Here is a 15,297-nt window from a genome sequence, read left to right as displayed (position 1 = left end):
GGTAAATGTAAAGTAAAATCACACAGGGGACAGTAAAATGTCCCCTGTGTGATTAATATTGATATGAGATTATTGTGTGACTCCAGCTTCTCTCACTCCCCCTCACTTCCTCTCTCTCTCACTGGTCAACTTCGTGCTCTTTGCAATTCAGCAGTTTTTTACTTTTACTTTGTCTTGTTGTGACGCAGATGTTCCCCCCCCCCCGTTAAACATCTGGCAAGTTCCACTTTTCAGCTGCTTTTGATCTTTCATTAAACTGTAAACGTGTTTGTGGGAGAAGAGTTGAGCTTGGTTAGGGTTAACTGTAACAGTGATTATTGTTAGGGGTGTTAGGGTTAGGGGTCTTAAGGTTATGGGGGTTAGGGTTAATATATGGGATCCTGGATGAATTTACATTTATTTTATTAATATTAATGACATATATGAAATACAAATATTATTATTTATTTGTATTTAATATATTGTATAACTCTTTGTGCAGCCTTAGGCTGTCACACAGTGATCTTGTTGTGCTAAACGATGACAAGGAAGTGTTTGAACTTTGAACTAAAATTCCCCAAAAAATAATCTTTAAAAACAGAAATGAAGAAGAGCTGCTGATGGTCGCCTTTCCAGAAGCTGTAACTATCCCGGGAAAAATGTTCAGTAGAATCACAAAAGAATCAAAGAAGTTAACTGAAGGAGTTTTTAAAAGTTGAAGAGGTCCAAGGAGTTAAATCCTTATTTTATGAGATTACATAACACTTTATTGATCTGCAGAAAACAAAGGTCATCCATTGCTGTAGCACAAATACTTAAAAGGAAGTAAAGAAATGCAGAAAAGAGTCCAAAATAAACACATTACAAGAATAATACCATCTACAATAATACACCAATAAATACACTTATCATGTTAACATAGTAATGCTTACTTACTTAGTTTGTATTCATATAGTTATACTATAGAAAGATAATCTGGTATATAATGCAATAAAACATTACAACATGATCGTATATGGCACATTGGAGTTTTACCCTTTCACAGGCCGACAGTAACAGAGGTGATGTCTCCCAGCAGGTGTGGACTCTGCTATGAGTCAGTGTGAGGACAGAGAGGAGGGAGCCCCGCCTCTAAAACCACTCTGTGTGGGGACCATGACAGCCAGACCAAAGCTCAGAGGTGAGATGATGATGGACTCTTCTCCATGTTAGAGCTCAGCACTCACATCACTCCTCCATCAGGATTCACACTCAATATCTAGTTAATAAGAACTTCTTACTGGAATACGCAACAAAGAGCCAACCACTGATTATCTACTGAGATGAGACGCCATCTTTCATCAGATTACATTTTGGGGAATAGTAACTCATCCACAGTCTTTGTTTGTATCAGGATGCAGCAGCAGAAACCTGGACCTGGACCCAGCTGTGTGTCCATGAAGAGTGACCGGTCCATGGGTCGTCCTATTGACTTTAAAGATGGACAAGGTGCTGTTGATGAAAGGTAAGATTTTAAAGTGAACGTTGTTATTACCTGACTCTCTCAGAGCTTCATAGTCGGGGTTTGGCGATGCCACGTAATGTGGTTTTGATCTGATGCCCAGTGATACCAGGACCAGGACCACCAGCCAGCTCTGAACTGCCAAACACCTTTCTTACTACGGCTGAAAGTCCGTCTGTTTTCAGGAACATGAGTTGATTAATTACAAATAAAAAGCATACAATCATAATTAATCTTTGGGCTTTGGGAGGATATCAAGTCCACTGAAATCACAAGTCATTGTTGTCAAGGTTTTGATTTTGTAAACTTGAGTCTAAAGTCATCAGACTCATGTTGAGTCAAAGTAACGTGAGCTTCTGCTTCATAATAATAATTTATAATAATAATTTATAACATTCATCCTGGCACTCAATTCTTGAAATAACACTTATATATCATTATTGTTAAACTAGTTATAAGTATGAATTTCAACTTCAACTACTTTTCATTAGTCTGCAAAAAAGACCTGAACCTGGACCTGGACCCAGCTGTGTGTCCATGAAGAGTGACTGGTCTATGGATCGTCCTATGAAGTTTAAATATGGACAAACGGTTGATGAAAGGTAAGAATTTAAAACTTTGTTATTATGAGACTCTCTCAGAGCTTCATGGTCTAGGTTTGGCATTCTGTGATTTTAATCTGATACCCAATGATAACAAGACCAGAACCACCAGGGCCCAAGACAATTGCCATTGGTTTAGAGAAATGCCAATAAACCAGATCAGAACCTTTTTTAGAAGTAATTGTAACAGTAGCAATAATAACACTACAAAAGAAACCAAAACAACCCATCACTAAGTCTTACAGTCCTGGGGTCTAATTTATAAAACTGTGTGTGACTAAAAGTGTACTACACCCAAATAATTTGTGATTGTTAACACCTTGCCAAAAGCACAGCATGAACTCTACTCTAAAGTGTAAAAGGCAACATCTTCATGCAGGTGTTGTCACCAACAGTATTAGAGTTCAGACCGATAAGGAGGACATTAAGTGAAAAGATTGTGCGAGAGCTTAACAGCTGTATTTCCCACTTTGACATTTGATTATGTATTCCCAGTTTTAAAGACAGTTATTGTATCTCTGTGTGTACTTTGTCTACAGCAATCCCACCAATCGGTCGCAAAACGTCCCAGTTAGAGAGGAAAAGGCGCAAGAAGAAAATAACCAAGAGGCCTGCCTTGTTGCACCATCTTTTTGAAATATTTTTGAAAACTTCCAATTTTCAGCTTGTAGCTTGCTAGCTTGTAATGTGTTGTGGTTTCCACTAGCAACGGGATTTGAAGAAAAGCAACACAGAGATCGAAAGATGAAGGGTACGCGCCAGATGTCAGGCAGTTATCCTGGAAATATACTTCTATTAATGCAGACTACTTCGCACCGCTCATAGCTCTCTGCAGCGCATTCCTGGATTTCTTTCAGGAATGCTTCGTACTTCCAAAATTTTAAAACCTAAGAGTTGTAAGCATTTGTCAATATGCTGCATGTCACGATTTAGATTTTAAATTCCAGAATTCATCAAAATTAGCTTTTCAGTTTGAACTATCTAAATCAGAAGAACAATCTACAAGTATCCCAGTATTTTTTCTCTTTATGTCCCCGCCTACATACACCACCGAAGAAAAACACAAGAGACACAGTTCAGCTTACCGGTAGGTAGCATGAAGCAAAAGACAACATTTACTCATCAGAGTTGGAGATGACGGAGAAACAACAGAACTGTGGGAAAATTTTGCCTTCCCTGTGAGTGAGATACGCAAGCAAATATCGAAGGTAAAGCATATTGGCCCCAAACAAATCCTCAAACAAATGGTGTATTCAAGTGCACCTCTTTAAAAACTCTGATAAACTGTTGTTGTTGTCCCTGTGAATAGAAGGTTCTTCTCCTGATTCTTGAATATCCGTACAGTAATCCTGGATACGACGTCCTAGATGCATTTGGTGATTTAGCCAACGACCGCATCCATGTATGAGAGCCACAATTGTCATCATCAGGACTGTGCACAGATCATTAAATGTTCTTAAACTGAGTTTAGGACGTCATTGTTATAATAGCGGAATAAATGCATATTCTTTCTGAAACCGGAAATTGAAATATGATGGCCGGTTTGGCCTGGGATGGACCGGCTGTTTAGGAAATCTCCTGAACCTCCGATTGCCAGTCCGCTCTTGGTGGCCTTCTTGAATCATGGGGGGACTACAGACTGGAGCAGTGAGAGGTTGAAGGTTACCTGAGCACTGCAGGTTTCCTCTTGTAATCTGTGATGGTTCTCAGTCCAGATCACAAGTTCCTGGTTTTGGAGCTCAGGTAGATAGAGTCCACAGTATTCCCGTATTGTCTCTTTGCACTTAGACTCAAATTGCCAGACCACAGCGCTGACAACGATCCTCAAACGATATCCAATCCTTGTCCTGAACCACATAACACTCCTCAAGAGCCACAGTTGCCATTGTGTCATCATCAGGACTGTGCACAGATCATTAAATGTTCTTAAACTTGATGTTTTCTCTACAGAGTTCACCAGAAGAGCTCAGAGGGCCTCGGTGGTCAGTCTGACCTGCAGCAGCAAAAAGACCTGGACTCCATATTTATGGTGTGTACATATTAAAATAATATTTTCATTATTATCTACAGATTAAATGATAAACTACCATTCAGATCCCAATAGTCTCCATGCTGCTCTTTTCAAACCAGCAGGCCTTCAGACTGTGAGATGAATCACATGTTGAGTTCTTTAAACTAAATGTTGACTTTATCATTCTGGTCCAGCTGCTGGAAGAGAACATTGTCACTTTTGTAAGGAAAGAGCTGGAGAAGATTCCAAAGGTTCTATGTCCAGATTACCCAGAATGCTTAGAGAGTCAGAAGGAGGATGAGGAGGTTTTGGAGGGTGATGATGAAGAGCAGAGGAGGAGCAGCAGAGAAGCATTTCTGAAGATCACACTGCACTTCCTGAGGAGAATGAAGCAGGAGGAGCTGGCTGACCGTCTGCAGAGCAGTAAGAGGATTTTAACACATTTATCATGATCGAAAAATGTGACAACTGTATATTTCCAAACTATGCTGTAACTGCACACATTGCATCAGACCCAAGGCTGTTTTTAAAAAAAAAGCCTTAATGTTTAGATTCTCTAATATTATTTGTTTCTTTAGAAACTAGTGTTGCAGGATGCCGCCCGAAACTCAAGTCCAACCTGGAAAAGAAGTTCCAGTGTGTGTTTGAGGGAAATGAAAAAGCAGGAAACCCACCGGTTCTGTATCAGATGTTCACAAAGATCTTGATCATGGAGGGAGGGGCTGCAGGGGTCAATGAAGAACATGAGGTCAGACAGATTGAAACAGCATCCAGGAAACCAGACAGAACAGAAACAATAATCAGATGTGAAGACATCTTTAAAGCCCCACCTGGAAGAGATGAACCAATCAGAACCGTGATGACAACGGGAGTGGCTGGCATCGGGAAAACAGTCTTAACACAGAAGTTCACTCTGGACTGGGCTGAAGGCAAAGCCAACCAGGACATCCAGTTCATATTCCCATTCACCTTCAGAGAGCTGAATGTGCTGAAAGAGAGAAAGTTCAGCTTGGTGGAACTTGTTGATTACTTCTTTAGTGAAACCAAAGAAGCAGGAATCAGCAGGTTTGAAGAGTTCCCGGTGGTCTTCATCTTTGACGGTCTGGATGAGTGTCGACTTCCTCTGGACTTCCTCAACACTGATCCTGAGATCCTGACTGATGTTACAGTGTCCACCTCAGTTGGTGTGCTGCTAACCAACCTCATCAGGGGAATCTGCTTCCCTCTGCTCTCCTCTGGATAACCACACGACCCGCAGCAGCCAATCAGATCCCTGCTGAGTGTGTTGACATGGTGACAGAGATCCGAGGATTCACTGACCCACAGAAGGAGGATTATTTCAGTAAGAGATGCAGAGACAAGAAGCAGGCCAGCAAAATCATCTCCCACATCAAGACATCACGAAGCCTCCACATCATGTGCCACATCCCAGTCTTCTGCTGGATCACTGCTACAGTTCTGGAGAAGGTGTTGGAGACCAGAGAGAGAGGAGAGCTGCCCAAGACCATTGGACCCATGTCCATCTGACCTTCACCAACTCTGGAGTCAACCTGCTGGCGGAAGAACAAACAACCTCCCGGCTACCTAAAGTCTTCAGAGTCAAACCCAAATTAAACCATCTTCATCAGAACGCTGTGGACAAAGCTTTACAGAGTCCAAATGGACACCTGGACTTGTTCCTCCGCTTCCTCCTGGGTATTTCATTGCAGACCAATCAGAGACACCTACAAGGTCTGATGACTTATGATGGAAGTAGCTCAAAGACCAATCAGGAAACAGTTGAGTACATCAAGATGAAGATCAGTGAGAATCTGTCTGCAGAGAGAAGCATCAATCTGTTCCACTGTCTGAATGAACTGAATGATGGTTCTCTAGTGGAGGAGATCCAACAGTCCCTGAGTTCAGGAAGTCTCTCCACAGATAAACTGTCTCCTGCTCAGTGGTCAGCTTTGGTCTTCATCTTACTGTCGTCAGAAGAAGATCTGGATGTGTTTGACCTGAAGAAATACTCTGCTTCAGAGGAGGCTCTTCTGAGGCTGCTGCCAGTGGTCAAAGCCTCCAACAAAGCTCTGTAGGTGCACTCACAGCTATTCAGATGAAAGGCAGTTTTTCTTTAATTATAATGTATTTATGTTTTTTGAAGCTGTGTTGTCATGCATTGCTAATTCCTTTTCAGACTGAGTGGCTGTAACCTGTCAGAGAGAAGTTTTGAAGCTCTGTCCTCAGTTCTCAGCTCCCAGTCCTCTGAGAGTAGTCTGAGAGAGCTGGACCTGAGTAACAACAACTTGCAGGATCCAGGAGTGAAGCATCTGTCCTCTGGATTGGAAAGTCCACACTGCAGACTGGAAGCTCTCAGGTTGGTGTTTAGTTAAATAAAAAGTAACACCCTGTGAGTGGTTATTTTCATCCTGTTAATTATTGGATTGACTTTTTATTGAATCCCTTTCAGACTGAGTAGCTGTACATTGTCAAAGAGAAACTGTAAAGCTCTGTCTTCAGTTCTCAGCTCCCAGTCCTCTAGTCTGAGAGAGCTGGACCTGAGTAACAACTACCTGCGGGATTCAGGAGTGAAGCATCTATCTTCTCTATTGAAGAGTGCACACTGCAGACTGGAAACTCTCAGGTTGGCGCTCTGCTTTATGAAAATGATGAAATGAACCTCAACAATGTTTTCTACATGTTACAAAGCAATATGTGGCGCGCGGTGTCTGACCAGGGGGTGAGGGGAGAATACTTGTTTTTTTTAACAATTGAGGAGGACACGGTTTTGGATGCTGTCCTCCTCTCCTACTGTTTCTTCAATGCACAACAAATCTACATCTTTCTCTTCCTGACCTTGTCTTTCTCTTTGAGCAGCACTGGTTGAAGGCTGAAAATATTGTAAACAATTTAATATCATAACTAATTACACTGGTTGGACTGTTCAGCTCTTTTTCAGACTGGCTGGTCCTCATCCTCAACACGTGTGTTTTCAGTCACAGAAAATACTTTTCAATACTCATTTGGATTAAAGCAGCAAACATTCAGTGTAAGAGTACACAAATGACATAACATTATCTACAATAAGTTTATTTGATTTACCTCTGCTACATAGTGTTTTGACCTCGACAACCGAACTACATTTTACCGCAAACATGAGACTAGGTAACTTTCTAAAGCAGGCGCAATCGCTTGTTTGGTAAGAGTCGGATCAGGACTCCAACAATAACACACTGACAACATTGTATTCATATAATCTGAGCTCCTGCAGCAGCGTCTCTTCCCCCGGGCAGGAACACAGCTTTGCCTCAATGCTGCGCCAGACAAAATAGTCTGTGTGGGAAACACTGCTCTAACTTGTTTATTCCTTAATATACTAATGTGTGGATGGCCTTTCTATTGAATCTCTTTTAGGCTGAGTGGCTGTACATTGTCAGAGAAAAGCTGTGAAGCTCTGTCCTCAGTTCTCAGCTCCCAGTCCTCTAGTCTGAGACAGCTGGACCTGAGTAACAACGAGCTGCAGGATTCTGGAGTAGAGCTGATTTCTCCTGGACTGAAGAGTCCACACTGCAGACTGGAAACTCTTAGGTTGGTGTTCAGTTATGACCTGAGTAACTTTAAATTTAAAACAACATTCTGTATCATTTATTTATTTTTTGGGGATTTGTGTCCCTACAGTTTCACAGTAATTTACTTCTTTACTGCTGTCATACTTCTAGACGTGCATTTGTTATGATTACATATCTTGTAATAAAAATCTAGTGGGTCAACAACTCTGCTAACAGAGCCAATGACACAATACATAGCAAGCCAGCTAATATTACTTAATATTCCCACAACAAGAAGGCCAGCTGGCTGTCCTGCCCTTTGTTATTTTGTGAAAACTCTCTGCAACGTCTCAAAGCCAGTCAGAGTTTTCTGGCCGCAGCTCGGCTGAGGAAGAAGATGTGACGGTCCCCTTTGTGACAGTCTCACTACGTTGTGTATGTGGATCTGCATCTGCATATGGGGAAACCAGACCGAATCAGGATAGACATATCCACATCACAGACAGAGACATAGAAGCCCACAGCAGTTATCTGGAGTTCTGCTCTTTATAAACTTGAATTGTATCGTGGAAATTGTTATTTTTAACAATAGTATGACAATACATGTCTTACAATACCTTGTCTCTGTCACAGTAAGATGTAAAATCAAATAAAAGCTCAGCTTCTAAGGCCATTCTTCAGTATAAGAATAAAGTCTCTGAAATAGTATAGTGTCACAATGCAAAATAGGCTACATTTAGCATTCAGCTCTGAGCCTAAAATTAGCGATTCACTTATTGTGCTACGTTTTTACAGGCAGCTTCAACAACAGCAGAACGGAGCAAACAATTAATTTATTTATGCTTTTGAAAGTAATAACTGCAAAACAATTACAAACATGGTTTATTTCTCTCTCTCTCTCTACTGGACAATGACATTTTCAAGTACAGCGGGACTGTGAAGCTCTCTGCCCATTTTTTTGTGTGTAGTCTCTGTGGCTGTCTGATCTCAGAGGAAGGCTGTTTTTCTCTGGCCTCAGCTCTGAGCTCCAACCCCTCCCATCTGAGAGTGCTGGACCTGAGCTACAATCATCCAGGAGACTCAGGAGTGAAGCAGCTTTCTGCTTTACTGGAGGATCCAAACTGCAGATTGGACACTCTCAGGTATGGACGGACCAAGACTTAATTTTATTTATTTTTTGTCACTAACTGAGAAACTCTGTTTAATGTTCAATGGAGGATCTAAGTGAAGGTGTATTACAGTGGTTCTCAATCTTATAACACAAATACAGATATTTATTCAAAGTCAGAGGTCTGCAATGTACGGTGGCCCTGAAGTGCAAATCACAACAGCAAATAGGAAAACAATTCAACAAGTCATAAAGCACAATGACTAATAGCAAAACCTATTTACATGTCATTTAATTAGACATTTTCCACATCAAACTAAATAAAACCCCTCCAGACCTCCAGCCTGTCAGTCTGTCACCAGGGCACAGAGAATGCTGTTGTCATGTCTCAGAGTAAAGCCGCCTACACATGATGGGGGGCAGAACCCCTCTGCTCTGGCCGCTCCATTGATTTCCTACGGGGCAGGGGGGCAGTGGTGCCGCTTTGATCTGCACTCAACGTTCAAATTACTTCAACTTTATCTAGTTGCCTTTGGTACGCACAACAAATTAGATAATGGCACGTCATTATCTAGCACTGGGAAATAGTTTCCGTGCCAGCCTTGATGACGTCTACCTGCGCTGTGCTTTGCTCTGCGTCCTACCTAGCGGTGCGCAGAGAGCAAATTGCGTATCACGTGTAGGCGGCTTAAGTGTAACCACACCGTGACAGCTTTAGCAGCATTGCCCTGACTTTGACTTGAACAAGCTGCAGAGTCGACGTAGTCTCACTCCGTCTCATTTCACAATATGATGGTTAAACCTTCAATTATCCACAGCCCTGGAGTATGAAGTGGATTGTGTCTTTGTGTCTTACTGCAGGGTGGACCATGGTGGACCACAGAGACTGAGACCTGGTCCGAGGAAGTGTGAGTGCGTTTGAAGTTTGCTCTAAGAGAACTCAGCTGTGTGTTACACTAGTTTAACCCCTTCCTGAAGCTGGAAGTATAACATGAGATTCAGTTACTTATTATGGTGAATTGGCTAAATCTCCCTTTACCAGTGAATGTTGTTATTATAGGCATAGGTAACTATAAAGAAATAATCAACAAACAATAACACGGTGCCTCCACTGTGGAACTACTTAACTCACTATGAGCTATATCGGTATTTCAAAAGTGAAAAACATGTAATGTCTGCAACACTGCTTTAAACTCCATATTTAATGAAAGGTTTCCACCCTGCTGGGTTAGGCCTGAAGAAGACCAAGCAGAGTTTAAAGCAGAGTTAAAGCAGAGTTTAAAGTAGAGTTTAAAGTAGAGTTTAAAGTAGAGTTTAAAGCAGAGTTTAAAGCAGTGTTGAGGACATTAGATCTTTTTTTACGTAAGTATTTTTTATTTGTCCTGCACCTGCCAAAAGGTAGTGAAAGCCAGGTAAAAATGTACTTATACTTACTATTATTACTATATTAATTTTTAATCCACAAACAAAACAAACTGAACACGTTGATCCAACAGAACTAATGAATACATAAATACATGATCAACAGTCGAGCCAACAGAAAGCTAACTTTGTTTCTTTATTTTTTATTCACACATAAGTTCTGTTCAAGTACCTTTCAGTTTTCTTCTCTGGATGTTTTTAATAAATAAGCGTGGAAAAAACTCACAGTCCATGAACACAACACGGCATAATTAATGTCCCAAAAATGTTTAAAAGGTGAATAAAGTGAGTTGAGGTAGATTTATCTTCCAGTTCCTCCCTGATGGGAGACCTGGTATCAGATATACCACACAGACACAAACATACCATAAATCCTCATTTTTCATCCATAAACTGGTATTTCTATTACTGAACATCAGCTAATAGCAGTTTCAGAAAGCAGATGGTTCAGAGCTGCGTTGTGCTGCAGTAGAAGAAGATGGGACAGTTTTATTAGTGAGACATTATTCAGTTGATGTTTCTAGATTTGGATCATCAGCTGTCCTCATCGGGTCAACACGAGGACAAGAAGCTGGACATTGTTGACATGTTGACTCTCATGTTTAGGAACTCTTTATGTTCACTCACAGCTGAATATGAATCAACGTTTGAAGGGTTTTCTTTTAGTTATTGTCAGTAAAGTTTTGGGGCGGCTGTGGCTCAGTGGTAGAGCGGTTGCCTGCCTGCCAATTGGAAGGTTGGTGGTTCAATCCCTGGCCCTCCAGTCCCATGTCAAAGTGTCCTTGGGCAAGACACTGAACCTCGAGTTGCCCCGGTGCTGCGCATTGGAGTGTGAATGTGAGTGTATATCTGATGAGGCTTGTACGGCAGCCTCGGCCACAGTGTGTGAATGGTGATTGTCTCTTGTAGATGTAAAAGCGCTTTGAGTAGTCGTTAAGACTAGAAAAGTGCTATATAAATACAGCACATTTACATTTAAAGTTATTAAATGATCAGATGATAACCTGCAGCTGTATTGTGTCTTGTTCTCTCCATCAGATATCTGTGAACTGGAACTGGACACAAACACAGTACACAAAGAACTCAAACTGTCTGACAACAACAGGAAGGTGACAGATGTGGAGGAGGATCAGTCATATCCTGATCATCCAGACAGATTTAACTACTGGCGTCAGCTGCTGTGTAGAGATGGTCTGACTGGTCGCTGTTACTGGGAGGTCGAGAGGAGAGGAGAGGTTGAGATATCAGTGAGTTACAGAGGAATCAGAAGGAAAGGAGACAGTGATGACTGTTTGTTTGGATGTAATGATCATTCCTGGAGACTGTTCTGCTCTGATGAACGTGGTTACTCTATCTTGCACAATAACAGAGAAACAGCCCTCACTTCCTGCTCTGTCTCTAACAGAGTAGCAGTGTATGTGGACGTTCCTGCTGGCTCTCTGTCCTTCTACACAGTCTCCTCTGACTCACTGATCCACCTCATCACCTTCAACACCACATTCACTCAGCCTCTCTATCCTGGGTTTGGGTTCTGGCCTGGTTCCTCAGTGTCTCTGTGTCCTCTGCAGGACTGAGAGTCTCTCCTGTGGACAGAAACACTGACTGAAGACCAGCTGCTGAAATCAAAGTTCAGTCTGTTCACCATCACACACACTCTGCACTGTGAAGCAGATCTGAGACTCAAACACAAAAACATTCATCTGATTTCATCTCTGGGTATCAACATTTGAATTGTTTGACTAAAACACTTCATGATATGTCACATCTAAAAAATAATCAACTGGTATTGGTCACTGTTATGTCATTTATATTTTAAATCATATTGCAGTATATTTAAAATGTGGAAAACAAACGTTTCTATAAACAATCATCATATAGTCTAATGTTTCAAATGCTTTTAAAAAATGCTTTTATAAAATCTATATGTTTTCATCATTTGTTCATTTGATCATATCATGATTTCATTCATCAGTTGTCTCTCTTTTCATGTTATTTTGCCTCACAAAGTCATAATTAAAGCCAGAAAGGCAAAGGTATAACTACGGGGGGGGGGGGGGGGGGGGGGGGCAGTAGCTCAGTCCGTAGGGAGTTGGGTTGGGTGAATTATTCATCTGACTTGTAGAATAACGTCAATGATCGACTTGTTTAAATGTCGGGGAATGTGTTTCCACTTAATGCAAAATGAGTTCAATAAAACAAACTACATGCTGATTATTTGGTGGGTGTATTCTTCCTGTTGTGTCTGTGTTTACACTCTAATTAAAAGGTAAAGTTTCCGTCCACTAAAGGTTCTGTTGTTGTCTCTGACAGACTCAGATTATTATTCTAAGAGTCTGACAACATTAGGATGGATCCCTACAGAGATAGACCTTTAGTTAAAGAGTAAATCCTTTAGTTTAACATGAAACAGCATCATAATCACCATCACCAAACCCACCAGACTCCATGTAAATAATCACTACTTTTAGCATGTATAGAGCAGCATATCTCCACCAGACTCCATGTAAATAATCACTACTTTTAGCGTGTATAGAGCAGCATATCTCCACATTTATTTCAGCTTGAATGTGTGATACACCCTTAAGGGATAACATAATAACCAGCGTAGCGTTAGTATGAATTTCAAATTTCATTGGTAGGCAATATTAACGTAGCGGGGAAAACAAAGAAAGCGGAACCAATGTGCGGGTATCGGTACACCACGGTGCCCAGGTGACGGACACTTTCCTCCTCTTTGGAGACGAGGATGGCGGTTTGTTTTCTCTCCCTGATGCCGTAATTCTGCTTTCCAGTTGGTACTCGGTAAAAATGACAACAGACGGTTTCCTTCTGCCGTGTGTATGGTGGACTGAAGCTGTGGGGGGTTAGTTATGGAGTTTATGATGTGTAAAGGCGAGCTAAAGAGCCGCGTTTGTAACCGGAAACGGGTTTCGTAAACAATAGAGCTCGCGGCTAGCTAACAGGTGTGTGGGATCATTGACAGTTAAAGGAATGGACCAACAGGTCCCGTTGGACAGTGGACGGAGACCAGTGAAGTCTATTAGAAGCTCTTTCCCGGTGATGCTGAGCGTTACTGCGCAGCCTCCAACTGAGCTTGAAGACGTAGATGTGACGTGAGAAACCTGTCTGAAAGCTGTAAGTTTCTGGTAGCTGTGCAAGACAAATCTCAATCATTCCCAATCAGCAGAGACGGAGAGGTAGGTATATGTTAGTAGATAACATAGGCACAGGCTAATTACTGCTTACTAACATGCTAGTTACAAATTAACATAGACACAGGCTAATTAACATTCTAGTTAACATTAACATTAACATAGACACAGGCCAATTACTGCTGACTAACATGCTAGCTAACATTAACATAGACACAGGGTAATTACTGCTAACTAACATGCTAGTTAACATTAACATAGACACAGGCTAATTACTGCTGACTAACATGCTAGCTAACATTAACATAGGCACAGGCTAATTACTGCTAACTAACATGCCAGTTAACATAAACATAGACACAGGCTAATTACTGCTAACTAACATGCTAGTTAACATTAGTATAGGCACAGGCTAATTACTGCTTACTAACATGCTAGTTAACATAGGTTTGTGTGTGTGATTCTGGGTGGTGGTGCTTCCATTCCCTGGTAATTCCCTGGTAATAGTTATTTGTGGTTTTTAACGTATCCAGACAGGATTGTAATGTTAAAATGTTGTTTAACTCTTAAAGGGGAGTCCTCCTAAAAGTTCTACAGAGTATTAGAAAAATATGTATTATAAGTTGAACTATTATCCCCAGGTGTATGATGGTTCATATTTTGACTCTGAAGTTGTTTGAATATTATTTACAGCCAAAGAGGGTTTATGATTTCCATGATGACATTAGTATAATGGAGACGTTTTGGAGGTAGAAAAAACAGATATATATATTATTGAAACTGTACAGTAAGGGTGATATTTATTTGGTTAGGACGAGACTATTTCTGGGAATTTGAGTGTGGAAGATTTTACCCACTGAAAAATGGGGAGTAAAGAAAATTGTGTTGGTTCTTAAATTGAAGTGAAACATGTTTCCACGAGGGGAATGTTGTTGTTGAGGACTGTTTTATGCTTTTGTGTTTGGGAGAATTTGTAAGAAACAGAGATTTGGAGACGAGGACGGCGGTTCGTTCTCTCACTCACTGACTCCGTGATTCTGCTTTCCAGGGTTTCTCCTATGAGAGTTAAGTAGTGAACCCCAATCAAGAAAAATCATTTGTTACCCCGGTTACTCGATTTGAAACCACCCCCTTGGGGCAAACGTTAAGCTGGCAACCGGAGCAGGAAAGGTGGAGGAAGAGGAGGAGCTTGCAGCAGTGAAGGAGGAAGAGGAGGAGGAGGAGGAGGAGCAGCCTGCAGCAGTGAAGGAGGAAGAGGAGGAGTATGTGGTGGAGAAGGTTTTGGACCGCAGAGTGGTGAAGGGAAGAGTAGAGTTTCTGCTGAAATGGAAGGGGTTCTCAGAGTAAGTATGAGTCTAGAATATTAATAATTGGTGATCTTGGTCCTGAGATACATATTACATATTGTAAGTAAGTGTCAGCATGGTATCATCCCCTCAGAGTTGAAGGTTTGGTATTTTGACACTATGTTGCAGACCCACAAATAACCTTACAAGATGGAAATAGAAAAAATGAATAATAGGAATGCTAATTAGCGTGAGAATGGATTGTCTAAAAACAAAGTGTGAGGAGATGTTCTTCTTTCTGCACTCACCTTTCCAGTGAGGAGAACACATGGGAGCCACAAGACAACCTGGACCTGGACCTTATCACCAAGTACCTGCAGAAACACGAGGAGACGGAGGAGAAGAAGAAGGAGGGCAAGAGGACAGGTGTCAGGGAGGAGGAGGTGAGTGAAGGAAAGAGGTAGGGCTGCACAATTAATCAAATTTTAATCGCAATCACGAGTTTGGCTTCCCACGAGTGATTTTTTTTTTTCTTTTTTCTTTTAAAGCGTCATTTCATAGAACGCTCCAGGATTTTTTTTTGCAAAGCCCATCTACCGCTACTACATGATCAGTTGTTCCCTGCACCCTGTGCAGCTTAGTTTCTAGATGGAGACAGTCACAGAGGACAGAGTAGCGTGAGGTTGTAAAACATGTTCTCGCGTTGTGA

General features: G+C 41.4%; 1 pseudogene; it reads left to right on the top strand.

Moving 5' to 3' along the window:
* Positions 1–1,052: 1,052 nt before the first annotated feature.
* LOC116677667 (NACHT, LRR and PYD domains-containing protein 3-like) lies at positions 1,053–11,724 on the top strand (annotated as a pseudogene).
* The last annotated feature ends 3,573 nt before the right edge of the window (positions 11,725–15,297 follow it).

This window comes from Etheostoma spectabile, unplaced genomic scaffold (genome assembly GCF_008692095.1).
Source record: "Etheostoma spectabile isolate EspeVRDwgs_2016 unplaced genomic scaffold, UIUC_Espe_1.0 scaffold00005615, whole genome shotgun sequence".
Taxonomy (NCBI): Eukaryota; Metazoa; Chordata; class Actinopteri; order Perciformes; family Percidae; genus Etheostoma; species Etheostoma spectabile.
Note: the sequence above shows the minus strand (reverse complement) of the source record. Positions and strands in the feature narration are given on the sequence as shown.